This window comes from Trachypithecus francoisi, unplaced genomic scaffold, assembly GCF_009764315.1.
Source record: "Trachypithecus francoisi isolate TF-2019V2 unplaced genomic scaffold, Tfra_2.0 Lachesis_group3, whole genome shotgun sequence".
In the NCBI taxonomy this organism is placed as follows: Eukaryota; Metazoa; Chordata; class Mammalia; order Primates; family Cercopithecidae; genus Trachypithecus; species Trachypithecus francoisi.
The window spans coordinates 151,523,824-151,541,463 of NW_022681468.1; the positions used below are offsets into that span (position 1 = coordinate 151,523,824).

General features: G+C 39.5%; 1 long non-coding RNA gene across 4 annotated transcripts in view; it reads left to right on the plus strand.

Moving 5' to 3' along the window:
* Positions 1-17,640, plus strand: part of LOC117070890 — a 749,288-nt gene that overhangs the window by 539,663 nt on the left and 191,985 nt on the right. The window lies entirely within an intron of this gene.

Here is a 17,640-nt window from a genome sequence, read left to right on the forward strand (position 1 = left end):
TGGGAGGCTGCTACGAAAGAAGCTGGCAACACATGTGATTCTTTGGATCACTGGCCAGTCCTCATGGGTTTTCTTTGCAAAGGACACAGCCATAGCCATGAGAAAAAGAAACCAGACACAACACTCACAACACAAAGTTGCCGTAAAACTTGGCTTCCTTACTACTGGCACATAGGATCCAGATCTTATCCCATCCCACATCACTCAAAAAAGGATATTTGTTTCCCACAGTTTTACAGCTTATGAGGTTCTTTTTTCTAAAGACATGAGAGAAATAAATTAAGAGGCTCTACAGTTAACTTAGTTAACTTCCTGTTTTGCACAAATGCAGCTATGTATTTAAAAAGTCAGCTGGAGCCATTTCACTATGAACTTTATCAGTTGGGGAAAGAGCCAAAACAGCTATCAAGTCTTATATCTTCATCTGAGCTATTTATGTCTAGAAGCCAGTTATTTTAAGTGACATCAAATAAACAATTTAACCATGATAAATACTTGGGACACTCAACTGCTGTCCTTCTCTTCTCATTAGTATGTGTAATCATACACATGCATTGTATATAAATGACAGCGATCCTTCAGAGCCAAAAAGACCTTGCCCGTGGTGTTGTCCGCATGTAACTGTGACTGGATGCTTCAAAGCAGTGCTCTCTTCTCTAGGCATATGTGAGTATCCTGAAGTGATGTGGCCACACTGGGGCCTTTGGAGATTCTGGCTGCCTACCACATTGCTCTAGAGTGGCTGATATTCCTTAGTACCCCACAGTTTACTCTTTAGGCCATTAATTAAGCTTCAGTTTTGTAGAGCTTGTCTACATATATATGTAGCTACGCTGTGTGATGCCCCTACTGTATCCATTAACACATCTTTTAGCCTCTCAATACCTATCATGGTAACAGTCCCAAGAAAGAGTGGCTCAAACTTAGAATTTGGGTGGAACCATTCCTGCTATTGCTGATTGAAACAGGAATCATGGCATAAACCAAAGTAATCCTATCTAGGCCTATATATGCTATAAATGTATTAGAGAGGCCCCCAACTCAAAACTGGCTCAAATATGCTGCCATCCCAGCATGTTTCATATCAAGTAGGCAAAAACCAAATCGCATCCCTTGTTTGGAGAAGTATAAATACTTCAAGTCAGTGGATCACTTGAAATGAGGCTGCTGCAAACAAAGCAGAGTTACTCTGTTGAGTCTTATTTGTGAATCCTTGACAACCAGAAGGATTGCTTCTGAAGCATTTCTGTAATACCACACGTTCCTGAGCTGCTGTGCAGCAATTGCCAGTGGTGAAGCAAACTTACACACATCTCTTTAAAGAGGCTGAGCCATCATCTATTATTTCAATCTCAAAACACATTGAGAGGCTTTTAATCTCAAATAAGAAGTAAATATTTTAATTCCATTTTAAAGATGGAAAAACAGGCTCAAAAAGCTTAAGTGACTTTCCCAAAGCCCAAGAGGGAGTACATGGAAGAGGCTCTGTGTGCTGGGGGTAATGTCATGTTCTTCAAAGCCTTGATGCTGTGGGAGTCTCAAAGGCTAACCCTACATAAAAAGAAAGAGGATGAGCAGGAGGGAATTGTGACCACCCAGGGTTCCCCTCCTGGCCCAGTGCTCCTACACTGGCATCTCCTCCAGGACTGCAACTGTTGAATCTGTCCGGAATGGTTTACCTGCCTATCTTTAATGCATCTAAGCCCAGTTCTTTTAGATTTCCAAGTAATAATCCACGAACTGATAAAGACATCCAGATTGCTGTGATGGAGCAGGGAGGCCTCCTTCCTTCTCGGGGCTATCATACTCCTCCAGGAGCGCTGCCAAAGCTCCGTGTTTGGACTTTTACTCTAATATTGAAGAGTCAGGCATGACAGAGAGGAAGGCAGTATGAATGCAGGCTGATGGTGCTGATAATATTTTGGGATCAGTGAGGCCTTCTGGCATGCTTGGAGAGTGTCCTGTATGACTACCTACTTGTGATTAGCTTTGGTTGTTGAGCATACGAACACACTATCATCATCCCCAGACATGTTTTTAATAATAAATAGTGAGGCATTCTCACCAACATTTAAGGTTTGGGGAAAAAAAACAAGTTCCACAGAGAAAAAAACTTTGAAAGGATGTTTTTGTAGGACAGCCGCCTTTGCTGGTTGCTGTCAGCAGGGACAGCTATTAGCAGGACATCTGAACAGCTGGAACAGAGAGTTATCCTGGGATTTGTCCACTGCCCCTGGGAGGAAGAAGGTGATCAGTGCACATTCCAAGTAACAAAAGATCAGCTGGGAAACAATCCTGGGGCTTTGATAAACTCTACCAGCATCCCATAAATGAGACTAATAAAAAAAATCCATCAAAGAGGCTGGCACACGCAGATCTCTCAATAAATGAGAGCTTATTATTTCTTATACATTGATGAAAATAGCAGAAGAATCTCAGATAGTGATTTATTCATGGGAGCCCTTGGTAGATTTCCACTGAATCCCATATATTAGATAAAAACCCAGAAAGAAATAAACCCTAGATAAACATTGGAGGTCCAAGAAAGTAAAAGCACTTATCTAAAATGTGATTCCTGCCTCCAGTCACACTAAGACTGTGTCTATTTTTACAGCATTTATCATAATCTGAAATTATCTTCTTTGATCACTGTGGTATCTCCAGAACCTGGAACAGTGCCTGCCTGGCATACAGTAAGTGCCCCATAAATGTGCACTGAGTAAATACACAGACACATACATACAGTGTTGAATGAATACATATCAAGTCAATCAATAACTATTAAGAGGCCCAATAAAGAACATTTCGGCTATGTGACCTCGGGCTGTCACTTGATGTCTCTTTGATTCATTTCTTCATCTATAAAGTAATTATAACACCAATCTCATCAGGTTGATATGAAGATTAAATAGTTTAATACACATGAAAACAACAAACCATTGGTACAATGCAAATATTAAGACTATTACTATAAAAATAAACAGAGTGAGATAATGGGATTATTATATACTTAAGACCTAAGCTTTGTACAACTGATCCCAATGGGAAGCAGGTCCTCATTTTGAGTCCCACTTTTTCTAAACAATTCTTTAATAAGCATGCTCCTCCCTGATCTCAGAACGTGCATGTATCTTTCCCACTGCCTAGCTTAGCACTGTGCACATATACCAATGTTAATGTCTTCTGCCTAACTCTTACTCATCCCTGAAGACCCAATTCAGGGGCTGCTTCCTCCCAGAATTCTTTCCTGATGTTCTGCCTGAATCCTCCCAACTCCCACACTGTGACTAAGTTGGATCTTTCTCATCTGTAATCAGAAAACTGTTTTGCCTATTTATTTGCTTAATCATCAGGACTGGACCATAAACTCTTTGAGAATTGTGGCTTTCCTCTGATTATCATCTGAACCCAGAACAGTGTCTGATACAAAGTAAGAATTCAGTAAGTGTGGAATAAATTAATTATGAATGAATGAGGCTTAGAAAGGCCTAAGTTTCCATGGGTCAGCATAGCAGAAAATTCCCTAAGGTAAGTTAATGGTTAATCTTCCAAATGTATTCCAAGTACTGACTCACAGACCTTCAGGAATGTGTGTCCTTGAAGGGGTTAGAAAAATGTCAAACTGAGCATGGCTGTTTATCTATCAAATGATATTTTCCCCCTTTTATTTTCCTTATACGTCTCCTCTAGCAATAAACAGGGTCTCTCTCTTCTTACCATGGCATGAATACAGCATAAACCACAAACTCCACACATTCCTCTTACTGAGGCAACTGTACATGTTTTCCAAAACTGAAGCAAAAGAAAAAGAAGTTAGATGCAAGACGTAGAAGTCATCAGCAATTTCTTAAGGTCTCGAAGATTATTAAAGGAATTGACATTTGTGAAATCACTTTGAACTCTGGCATTCAGCAGGTTTTTGACGGTTCCATACAATGAAAAGTTCCATTCCCATAAAGTTAGAAATACCTTTCTGGGCTCATTTCACATCAGAATGCAATAAGGTTCATAAATGTCTCTGTGAAGTTTGAGTGTAATAAAGTTCAGCTATAAAACATGTAATACGCAACAGGCTTCTACACCAGCTGAAGCACTGACTCCATTTAATGGGGCCTGCCTTTACAGCACACTTCATCAGCAACAAGAAGAAACGTTCTTTAAAATCTATAAATACCTGCAACACAACCATCAAAGTCTTTTTTATTATTCTTATTACAGGTCAGGCTGAGACAAACTGACATGCCTGATCACTCCACCCAGAGTATGTTCATAGAAAGCTCTTGTAACTCTGTCCCCAAAGAACATTTAAAATCGACTTTGGATGTCATTCAGCAGTTGACAGATATTCTCCAGCAACTTCAGCAGCAGCCTCTCCTACAAAATGAGGGTTTTATTTTCCTTTGAGAACCAAAGAAGCAGGTTCCTTCCACCTGTCCAGAGTTGTTTGTGTACCCCCTCTTCGGCCCAGTCCGGGTCCCAGCACGGAGCCATTGGCCCCTGGATAGAGCGATCACATTAATGGAGTTCAGTGAGTCAGTTCAGTTTGCAGTTTGGGTCTACAGTCCCAGGGCGTCTCCTTCCTAGAAATGACCGTATCAGCCAACTAGGAGATCCCTCTTTGATTTCATACTTCTCCAAGGCTAACAGGAGTGCATCTGTAATGATTTAAAAGAAAACTACAAAGCTCACTCTCTCAGGGAATTCATGTTTCTATGGAAATGTCTTCATCACATATAGCCTTTCCTGACTACCCTGATTAAAATCACTCCCCAATTAGACTATATCTCCTTATCCTATTTTTTAGACCTTTTATAATCCCTCACTTGTTTGTCTCTTCTAAGATGTAAGCCCCATGGAAGCTGGGACTTTGTTTCACTCACTCATTGCTATGTTCTCAGGAATTAGATTATTTCTTCTTATTTTAAATTCCAAGTAACATGTGCAGGTTTGTTACATAGATAAACATGTGCTGTGGTGATTTACTGCACCTATCAACCCATCACCTAGGTATTAAGCCCAGCATGCATTAGTGCTCTCCCTCCCCCTGCTCCCCACCCCCAACAGGCCCAGTGTGTGTTGTTCCTCTCCCTGAGTCTGTGTTCAAAGTGTTCAGCTTCCACTTATAAGCGAGAACATGTGGTGTTTGGTTTTCTGTCCCACGTTAATGTTCTGGAAGCCATTATCCTTAGCAAACTAATATGTCCAGCTCCATCTATGTCCCTGCAAAGAACATGATCTTTTTCCTTTTTATGGCTGCATAGTATTTCACAGTGAGAATGTACCACATTTTCTTTATACAGTCTATCATTGATGGGAATTTGGGTTGATTCCGTGTTCACTATTGTGGATAGTGCTGCAATGAACATATGCATGTCATGCATGTATCTTTACAATAGAATGATTTCTGTTCCTTTGGGTACTTACCCAGTATTGCGATTGCTGGGTCAAATGGTATTTCTGGTTCTAGGTCTTTGAGGAATCACCACACTGTCTTCCACAATGGTTGAGCTAATTTATATTCCTACCAACAATGTAAAAGTGTTCCTATTTCTCCACAGCCTCGCCAGCATCTGTTGTTTTTTGAATTTTTAATAATCACCATTCTGACATGAGATGTTACCTCATTGTGGTTTTGATTTGCATTTCTCTAATGATCAGTGATGTTGAGTTTTTCATGTTTCTTGGCCACATAAATGTCTTCTTTTGAGAAGTGTCTGTTCATGTCCTTTGCCTACTTTTTAATGGGGTTGCTTTTTTTTTCTTGTAAATTTGTTTAAGTTCCTTGTAGATTCTGGATATTAGACCTTGTCAGATGAATAGATTGCAGGAATTCTCTCCCATTCTGTAGGTTGTCTGTTTGCTCTGATGATAGTTTCTTTTGCTGTGCAGAAGCTCTTTAGTTTAATTAGATCCCATTTGTCAATTTTTGCTTTGTTGCAATTGCTTTTGACATTTTTGTCATGAAGTCTTTGCACCTGCCTATGTCCTGAATGTTATTTCGTAGATTTCTTCTAGGGTTTTTAGAGTTCAGGGTTTAACATTTAAGTCTTTAATCCATCTCAAGTTAATTTTTGTATAATTTTTGTGTATGGTGTAAGGAAGGGATCAAGTTTCAATTTTCTGCATATGGCTGGCCAGTTCTCCCAGCACCATTTATTAAATAGGGAATCCTTTCCCCATTACTTGTTTTTGTCAGGTTTCTCAAAAATCAGATGGTTGTAGATGTGTGGTCTTATTTCTGAGTCCTCTGTTCTGTTCCATTGGTCTGTGTGTCTGTTTCTGTACCAATACCATGTTGTTTGCATTACTGAAGCCTTGTAGTATAGTTTGAAGTAAGGTAGCATGATGCCTCCAGCTTTGTCCTTTTTGCTTAGGATTGTCTTGGCTACTGGGGCTCTTTTTTGGATCTACAGGAATTTTAAAATAGTTTTTGGAATTAGAATTATTTCTAACACCTCGTTGATACTCAAGAAATGCCTGTTGGAGTTGGGCATGGTGGCTTATGCCTGTAATCCCAGCATTTTGCCAGGCCAAGGTGGGTGGATCACTTGAGGTCAAGGAGTGCAAAACCAGTCTGGCCAACATGGTAAAACCCCATCTCTACTAAAAATACAAAAATTAGCCGGGCATGGTGGTGGACGGCTGTAATCCCAGCTACTCAGGAGGCTGAGGCAGGAGAATCACTTGAACCTAGGAGGTAGAGGTTGCAGTGGGCCAAGATAGTACCACTGCACTCCAGCCTGGACAACAGAGCAAGACTCCAACTCAAAAACAAAAGGAATGCCTGTTAACTTTAGTATGGATGAAAGAATGAATGAATGAATGATGACAAAGGTAAGAAGTTGTGGACAAATTGTGTAAAGGAAAACTATGGAAGCCCAAATTGTAGTTAGCCCATATCCAAACACAGTGTGCAGTCACATGCCTCCCTGTTTCTATTCATGTTGTCCCCTCTGCCTGTGATGTCCGAACTCCCTGCAAAGGTACCTGTCCTTTAACATAGTGCCAATATCACCTACTCCCTGAAGCTGCCACAGCCCTCACAAGGCAGACAATCATGCCCCTCTCTATGTTACAAGTGCATTGTAAACTTATCTCTATAAAATCCTTTTAACAAGGCCCCACACCACATATGCACTCACACACATACACATATCCCTGGTGCCTCCTATATAAGACAGCATATTTTCTAAAGACAAATCCTGGTATACAGCAGAATCACACAACATATACTCATTGGGCTCTGACTGTTTAAGGCATTTAGGATACGTCAGTGAGCAAAATACACAAAAATCCCTAACCTCATTGAAATTATACTCTAATAAATGTGAACTAAATATTTGTTTCAAAAATGGTTTTTCCTTTATGATATCTGGCTCAGCCTTCTCATCCATGAACTCAGCATTTTACTTACTACATCAAATTGCTTACAAAGGAGAAACGTTTATTGAGTAGACAAGGGGAAAGACAGGTCTTTAAGGGTTTCACCATTACGTACTATTTCAAAGGTTAGATTGAGAAACTCAGCTTTTAGATGGCAAAAAAAAAAAAGAAAAAGAGAGAGAGAGAAGGAAGTGGGGAAATCAACGATTTCCTTGGGAATGCAGTGAGGTCAGCAGCATAAAAACACCCAGGACAGCAGGACCACAATAGGAAGTCAAGGCAGAGGGCCCTGACCCACTGCTCATTCCAGTTCCATCCCTGCAGCTACGAGAACCAAGCACTATGACTCGTCCTGCAGCAGCCATGGAAATCAACCTGAGATTACACCATGTGTGTACGAAGCTTGGGAGAATTACTTCCAAGTAACAGTAACTGGTGGTTAAACCCATAATCAGTACATATGCATTTTGGTGTGACAGATTTTTTTTTTTTAATATAAAGAAGAAGACATTGAAGGAAGAGGGTTTCTTTGGACTGAAATATTTGAAGGCCAACGAAACTCAAAATTAGTCAAGATGTTAGAAGATCTAGGCTTTCCTACATGGCCTCTACATATAAAGGTTTGCTCTTTTCATCACTGACATCTCCCTGCCCTATCAATAAAGTGTCAATATGCTCTAAATCTCAAATCAGAACAGGTCATGTGTCAAACAGAGGTGGATGTACAGTACAGTCTGCAGGTTTGAAATAACAACTATCCCACGAGATATAGATTAGGAACACTATAGCCATAGAAAAGTGCCCCAATCTTAATAACAGACTTCTGCTGGGGAATATGGGGAACAAAGTTAATGCTTAACCTAGCATCTATTCCCATACCCCTTAAAAAGGTAATGCATTCGTTTTCAAATATTCAAACTGACATAGGCTAAATAACAGAATTTCAGCACCAGTAAGGACTGTAAATCATCTCATCCTCCCTTCCACACACAGTGCCTGCACCTTTCCTGAAACAACCCTTTTGTGTTAATACCCAGCTTCTTTTGAACATCTTCAGGATAGATTACTCATTGTGCATTTGTCGTACAACTTCCTTACACATCCCCCAGAGATATTTAATAGCTGATATTTATATATCTGCAAGGACATATATTGATCTGGGGAAAAAGTGAAATCCAGACACCCTGGCACAGTGCTCTTTTCTGTGTCTGATAATCACAAGAGGAATTAACCAAGGGTTAATTCAATATATGTAATGTTCTCAGAGGATGAAAGAAATAACTTTCCCCCTATTTTTCAAGCTATTTACCTTCATGTCCCTTGGAACCTTTTAAATAACATTGCTTGAAAATCCAGTCTGTAAGCTGCCTTTGGCTCCAAAAATCATTAAAGAATTTATAAGCTGTTTTCTCTCCTATCCCTGGAGCTGCTGCCAGGGGAAGCAAAATCCAGACATTTGCAACTCAACACCAGTGAGTGCCTGGTTAATCTGATCAATGAGGAGGCAGCAGTGGCAGTCACCTTTGACACAGGGCATCTGACAGGCGGTGACACTCTGTTCTTAATAGTGCTACCAGAGGGCACTTGCCTGGCCCCCATCCAGTATGGTGGAGCTCTGGGTTTTAGTGGGTGAAGACTTCCAGGCCGGGTACCAATCCAGACAAAGCCAACCTCTCCTGTCTGCCAGTGCCTCTCTGGAAAGCCCAAAGGACAGACTGTCTTGGGAGGCTTCTGATATTTCCTGCTGGTGACGTCCAAGCGATGATGGCAATGGCGTGCAATGTTCACCTGAGGCCCTCGGGGTAGTATATAACCCTGTCAGGGCAGTCCAAACAAATGCCCCAATTTAATCATCTAGTGCTAATGGTGGCATTTGGGATCTCATAAATCATAATAAAAAAAGTTTTCTGCCTGAGCTCCTCAGAGAGTTTCCAACAACAGAACTTTAGCCAGGCCTGTGCAACGCCAAAGAATTCTCTTTAGTCACCTGCTTGCAATGGCAAACCTGAGGAATCCTGTGTCCTGGGAAAGATTCCGCAGTTCAGGGACCACAGTAGTGGAGGCAGTCCTCGTCTACTCAGGAGAGTCGGGCTTTGCCCCACATTCCCAACCCTCAGTCAGGGAAGGATTTCTCAAGTAGGTTGTGGAAGGGAGACGGCAACAGTGGTCTTTTAGATTTTCTCATCCCATTTATATTTTTCAATTTTTAGATTCCCTCTTCACCTAAAACTTATCTTAGAATTCTTTTGAGAGCAAGGGTTTCTTAGAAATTTGGATATCAAAATAGAACAGGGCTCTCTACCCTTTTATCTGACCAAAAAACAAAGCAAATGTATTAAAGTATGTGTAGACCACATAAACACACACTAAACTGATTGGTCTAAAAAAATATATAGCACTCAATTTATAATGGATATTCAATAAAAGTTAGCTATCATCATAAAAATAAATAATAAATGGATTGGCCAGAACCAACTCTCCCAGTTTTCACCAGTCTGATATCACTTTTGCCTAATTTACATTCTTTATGAGGAGGAAATGATGGGTCTCCTTAGCTGTAGGAATGACAATCTAGATAGTCAAGATTGTTTAACCTACGTATTTTATTTAGTAGAATGAGAAAAGTAGTTAAGATGGCCCACTCAGCCAGGAGTGGTGGCTCACGCCTGTAATCCCAGGACCTTCAGAAGCCGAGGTGGGCAGATCACTTGAGGTCAGGAGTTCAAGACCAGCATGGTCAATATGGTGAAACCTCGTCTCTACTAAAAATACAAAATTTAGTTGGGCGTGGTGGCGCATGCTTGTAGTCCCAATTACTCAGGAGGCTGAGGCAGGAAAATCGCTCAAACCTGGGAGGCAGAGGTTGCAGTGAGCCAAGATTGTGCTACTGTACTCCAGTCTGAAAGAGCAAGACTCTGTCTCAAAATAAAAGGATGACCCACTCAGTTATTTCACGGTCACATAGTGAAGAGCTTGACTGGGGCTGGGCATATTTCAAAGAAAAGTGTATGAATATCCTTAAAGGACTAACACCACATCCTTTCAGGACAGTGTTGAGAGACATTGTTAGTGTCATGATATGAATGGCCCACACCATCCAGACCATCAAGTCCACCAACCTTGGTCATCTACAGTGATGGGTTTTACTTGCTTCATACATATTGGTCTTAACTTGCCTAAGAAATTGTGCAAGTTCACTAAGAGCAGGAATCAAGTCTTGTGCTGCTTCTCTACCCCCAGTAGCAAAGTATGACAGTGAAGTATCTCAGTGACACCCACCAGAAGACATATCAGGACTCGGTAAAGGAAAACCCCCTCTATGAAGCGCGTATAGCTCCCTGGGATAGATTAAATTCACTCCTATCTAGAGGCCTGGGTTGAGACATAGACTCAGATGCAAGGGCTAAGAGCGGAATGGAGAGAGGAAGTAATGATACAGCAGCTTGAATAGCAAGCTTACTGGAATTGTTTCATTTCTACATTTATCTCAAAAAGTGTCTTTATCTTCAGCAAAGACTGGCTGCGATATGTCATCAAAACCTAATTCCTTTTCCTCCTAGACATGCAAGTAAGTAAACTAAATTCCCCAGCCTCCCTTGCAGTTATAAGTGGCCATGTGATGAGATGTTTAACCAACGCAAGGTTAGCAGAAGCAATGTGTACCATTAACAGACCCCACTGATAAACCTTGTCATGGGCAACTCCCTCTTCTCTCCCCAGGCATCAAGTGAATAGAGAAGATTCTATGGATATAGAAGAGGTCCTTGGTTTCCGAATTGCCACTGAATTGCCTCTATCAGATATCCAAGAGTTTCATGAGTGAGAAATAACCTTCTGCTGCTTTAAATCTTGGGTTGTGCAATTCATCAGTGAGCCTACCATGACTAACACATCCTATGAATGTAGATTTCTCTTCTCTGGCCACTGACATGTGTGTGCATTCTGGATGCAGGTTGGTGTATATTGCTATTATTTTCTGCCTTCTCATATTTGATCTGGCTCTTAACCAGTTACTTTTGGTAAACACTTTATACAACAACCCCCTTTCTTCTAGACATTTCTAGTTTCCTTGAAATGAGCTTTAGTTATGAGTAACATTAAAAATGTCTCTGTGTTCTGCACATGGGCACAGGGAGGGGAACAACACACACTGGGGCCTCTCAGGGGATATAGTGGGGTGGGAAGAAGGAGAGCATTAGAAAAAATAACTAATGCATGCTGAGCTTAATACCTAATGGGTTTATAGGTGCAGCAAACCACCACGGCACACGTTTACCTATGTAACAAACTTTCACATCCTGCACATGTACCCCAGAACTTTAAATTTTAAAAAATCTCTATGTTCTGTGAGCTTTCTCTTATAGAACATAGAACTATTTTAAACTTAACCATTTCCTCCCCACTTAAAACTATGAGTGGGGAGGGAGTGGTTAGGAGTGGAAATAAGAGAAAGGCGTTATAGGCAAAGCCATAGAGAAGAGTCATACTCCAGAAAACCTTTTCTCATCTCCGAATAGAAGTCACTGATTAACTGTTCTTCTTACCGAAACAAACTGTGAACCAGAAGCTAAGATTCTGCTTAACACTTATGAAAAATGATTTGGCCTTCCCTTCTGTTTTGAACACAGGAAGGAATAGCCACATATCTTTGACTTTGAAGACAACTGGAATTTCATGTATTATTCCAGGAGCAAAATCACCCCCTTTATGAGGAAAAGAAAGGTGGAAACAGAGTATTTGGGCTTAGGAAGATAGTATATTGCTATGCAGAGACCATTATTTACTGAACATCCCTATAACATACGCCTTATGGGAGGTAGGAGATGAGTGAAAACAAAAATAGACTAGGTTAGACACAGAGGTGTTATAACAATTACTAAGAAGTACCAGTAAAATTTACTGTTGATCCAGTTTAGTTTACTGTAAGCTTCACATCCTTAACACTATCATAAATGATGAACAGATTAACAGAATGTAAACGAAATCCTTCTCAGAAAACTTTTTTTTTTTTCTTAAGTCACAGGGGACTCAAGATTCTTGGACAGAATTCTCACCGGGAGCCAACTCAGCCTGATCTGCTGGCATCTCTCAAGTATTCAAAGTCAACAAAATGGTTTGCCTTGAAGACTTGGCCAGAGCAGCAGCCAAAGTTCATCAGGCTTTCATAGAGAGATTGTTATTCTAAGAAAACAAAATTCTAAGGGCTCCCATTGTGCAACTGGGGTGGCAAAATGCAAACTAGTATAAGGGGGAAAATGCTTTTCATTTCCATGGAAGAAGTGACCCATCCTATTGTTTTGATATTTCCTTTTCTGTGCTAACTTATTCCATTAATTAGGCTCTCATTTTATGAGATAACTTTCACTGCATGCATATCTTCTTTTGGTTATTACACAAGGACTGTTTTCTATGGTTCGTATCTAAGTTCAGCCCTGGAAAAATCTTTTTTTTTTTTTTTGAGACAGACTTTTTTGTTTTGTTTTGAGACAACACTCTCTCTGTTGCCCAGGCTGGAATGCAATGACGAGATCATAGCTTACTGCAACTTCTCCCTCCTAAGCTCAAACAGTCCTCCCACCTCAGCCTCCCAAGTTGCTGCGATTACAGGCATGTGCCATCACACCCGGCTAATTTTTGGATTTTTAGTAGAAATGAAGTTTTGCCATGTTGGCCAGGCTGATCTCAAACTCCTGCCCTCAAGTGATCTGCCCTCCTCAGCCTCCCATAGTGCTGGGATTACAGGTGTGAGCCACCGTGTCCAGCTCGGCCTTGGAAAAATCTTGATGTAGAATTTATCTGCAGGTATCTCCATCTCTATTTTCCATTCTTAGTAAATGTTTTAGTTTGACAGTAAACGTGTTGAGACATTTATGACTGAGAGAGCGCCTAAGCAGCCCAAAGTGCTGGGATTACAGGTGTGAAAAATCTTGATGTAGAATTTATCTGCAGGTATCTCCATCTCTATTTTCCATTCTTAGTAAATGTTTTAGTTTGACAGTAAACGTGTTGAGTCTCTCCTAAGGAATTAGATGTACGCAACTTGTTTCCCTCACAGACACTTTACTGAACAGTCATGTTGGACTTGGGTGGCGTCTGCTATTAAGACACACTGTTCACCAATAAAACCCTGAAAATTGCATTGCACAGGACAGATAAAAGTAAGATGACTTAAGAAACATATTTACGATATATATACATAGAAAAAGAATGAAAGTTTGAGGGGAGTATTGCCTCTGAGAAGAAGAGTTATGAGTAGTTTTTATTTCCTTTTTTGTTCATCTGTATTTCATTTTATAGGCAAGCAAATATATTATTCAGACAACAAAATACGTATTATAAAGAAAAGACTTCTTTTTGTTTATTCTTTGCTTTTCTAAGAGGAAACTTTGACTACAATTGCTTGTGAGTGATACCTGTGTTCTGGTAGCTTAGGAAGACACAATGTGGTTAGGGAAGGATACGAACAGATGGCTTTAATAAATGTACTCAAGGCTAATGTACTCTTCGTAGACTCAGGCTTCAGATTAGATCTCTAATCTATGTTGGCACCAGGATGTGGTTTTCAGTTCTCTGTTTTTTCTACAGCTTTAGGGAAATCTGCATGCAGACACATCCAATTGTCCAAACGAAAATCACATCCAGGATGTGAGGCAGCCTGGGAAAGGTTATTTTGAGTTCTGTAGTCTCCGAAGTATAAAAACACATATACATGTATACACATACACATTCACACCCACACACTTTTGAAGGAAGATGGAATGGAAGATAAGCACCACAGTGAAACTTTAGAAGAATTTCCATTACCTTAAGGAAAAAAAGAGGGTCCATTTTCATCACTTTTATCACTGTTGCTTAGAAGATAAGCTGAATAACATAAAATAAAAAGCATATAGAACACTTGGAAAAAATATAAAAGATTGGTCCCATTCTCAGATGACATGATATTCAATGAGGAACCAGCCATAAACAGGTTGTTATGAACTGAATGTTAGTGTGACCCCAAAATTCACATGCTGAAATCTTAACCCCAAGGTGATGGTGTTAGATGGTGAGGCTTTCAGGAGTTGACACAGTGTAATGCCTCTTCTATGAGGAAGGGGGCCTTTGTCAGTTACCAAACCTGCAGATGCCTTGATCTTGGACTTCCCAGCCTCCAGAACTGGGAGGAATAAATGTCTGTTGTTTGTAAACCACCCAGTTTATGGTATTTTATTATAGCTGCTCAAAGGGTCTAAGACTCAAGTATAAGTCATAAGTAAATGCATCAAATTTGCTGAATATAAATCACATATAAAAAATCAACAGCATGCTTGGATCCCTGGTATGAATCACATCTGGTCATGGCAAATAATCTAAAAAATAATAATAAAATCAATTTTAAAAATTAAAAAAGCAACAATATTTACTATTCACTGCCAATGACCAATTAGAAAGTGGGATAAACATGACGTCTGTGGCAATGACAAATACCCTAAGGTAACTAGAACTACAAGTAATAAAAGATCTGTACGATTTATAGAGAAGATTGTAGAAAGAAAAAAATTAAAAGTGAAAACCTAAATGGGAAGAAGCATCCTATATATTGGGTCCAAGTAGATATCACAGTATAAATTATAAAATACAGAACTAAATAATATAAAATACTAAACTTCAGAATGTGTTGGATACACCTGAAGTAGCACTAAAGAGGAATTTACAGCTTTAAATAAATGTATCGGAGGAGGAAAGAGATAAAGTTTAATGTGGCGATAAGCACCCACTTAAGAAAAAGTACAAAAAGAAAATAGTAGTAATAGAAAGTAATAAAATATAGAAGAGGTTTTTAAAAAAATGCTTACAAAATGGACAGTTTTTATGGGGATTGAACAAGAACAAACAAAGAAGGCACTAATAACTCATGTCAAGAATATGGAAGTGGATATGTGGATATAACTAAAATGCTGCAGTTATTCAAGATAAGAGTATTATGAGTAACTATAAGATAATACATTTAAAAACTTGGTTGAAATGGTCAAATTTCTAGAATATACTTCAACAAAACTGATTCAAGAAAAATAACCCATTAAAAATAAATCAGCAGTTACCTCCCCCCCCACCTTGTTTTTTTTGTTTTTTTTTTTTTGTTTGTTTGTTTTGACAAGAAAATACCAAATGGTTTTACCGGCAAGATCTGCCAAATATTCAAGAAACGAGTAATTTCAATCTTAAACAGAATTTTCCAGAGAACAGAAAATGGGAAGAGGGTTGTTCCTCATCTTATTTTATGAAGCTAGTATACATATCAGTGCCAACATTTGACAAGGGAAGTCTGAAAAAGGAAAATCACAGACTAATCTCTGCCATGAGCCGAGACTTAAAAAATTCTAAACAAAATATTTGCCAACCAAATCCAAATATAAAAAGGATTGGACACCATGATCAAGTTGAGCTCATCCTACGAATGTATCCTTTATGGTAACATTTGGGAAAGCAAAATACATGGGTGCACGTGCAAGAGGTAAGAGATTGAGACCGGGAGTCTGTAGGACTTCTGATTTCATCAATTTTTTCCAAGAGAATTAGATTTTCTTTAAAAAAGGTTGTTGGGTGAAGACGCAGATAGAGGAGATTTAAGGAGAAAGGAAGTATGATATAGTCTTCTAGAAGACTGGAAGAGTAAATGGAATATAGTGTGATTGCATTGGGTCTCATCTGAGCTTTATGGGCATGAATTTAAAGATTATTTATTAGATGACCTGGTTTGTGCAGTAAGAAAAATTTTGTTTAGGGATTAGGAAGGAACAAATAAAACAAAAAATCTCCCATTACTCACAGATGACATGATGATTCTTATAGAAAACCCAAAATATATGTCGATATAGAAAAGTCAATTACACTTTTTTTTTTTTTTTTTTGCTTTAAGTTCTGGGATACATGTGCAGAATGTGCTGGTTTGTTACATAGATATACATGTGCCATGGTGCTTTCCTGTACCTATCAACCCATCATCTAGGTTTTAAGCCCAGAATGCATTAGGTATTTGTCCTAATACTCTCCCCCTCCCCTTCCCCCACTCCCCTCAACAGGCCCTGGTGTGTGATGTTACCCTTCCTGTGTCCCTGTGTTCTCAATGTTCAACTCCCACTTATGAGTGAGAACATGTGGTGTTTGGTTTTCTGTTCCTGTGTTGGTTTGCTGAGGATGATGGTTTCCAGCTTCAGCCTTGTCCCTGCAAAGGACATTAACTCATTCTTTTTTCTGGCTGCATAGTATTCCATGGTGTGTATGTGCCACGTTTTCTTTATCCAGTATACCATTGATGGGCATTTGGGTTGGTTCCAAGACTTTGCTATTGTAAATAGGGCTACAATAAACATACGTGTCCATGTGTCTTTATAGAGTGATTTATAATCCTTTGGGTATATAACCAGTAATAGGATTGCTGGGTCAAATGGTATTTCTGGTTCTAGATCCTCCAGGAATCACCACACTTTCTTCCACAGTGGTTGAACGAATTTACACTCCCACCAACAATATAAAAGCATTCCTATTTCTCCACATCCTCACCAGCATTCTGTTGTTTCCAGACTATTTAATGGTCATCATTCTAACTGGTGTGATATGGTATCTCATTGTGATTTTGATTTGCATTCCTCTAATGACCAGTGAAGAGTTTTTCTTATGTTTTTTGGCCACATAAATGTGTTCTTTTGAGAAGTGTCTGTTCATATCATTCACCCACTTTTTGATGGGGTTGTTTTTTTCTTGTAAATTTAAGTTCCTTGTAGATTCTGGATATTGGACCTTTGTCAGACAGATAGATTGCAAAAATTTTCTCCCATTCTGTAGGTTGTCTATTCACTCTGGTGCTAGTTTCTTTTGCTGTGCAGAAGCTCTTTAGTTTAATTAGATCCCATTTGTCAATTTTGGCATTTTTTGCAAATGCTTTTGGTGTTTTGGTCATGAAGTCTTTGCCCATGCCTATGTCCTGAATGGCATTGCCTAGGTTTTCTTCTAGGGTTTTTATAGTTTTAGGTTTTACGTTTAAGTGTTTGATCCATTTTGAGTTTGTTTTTGTATAAGGCATAAGGAAGGGATCCAGTTTCTGCTTTCTGCATATGGCTAGCCAGTTTTCCCAGCACCATTTATTAAATAGGGAATCCTTTCCCCATTTCTTGTTTTTGTCAGGTTTGCCAAAGATCAGATGGTTGTAAATGTGTAGGGTTATTTCTGAGGACTCTGTTCTGTTCCATTGGTCTATATACCTGTTTTGGTACC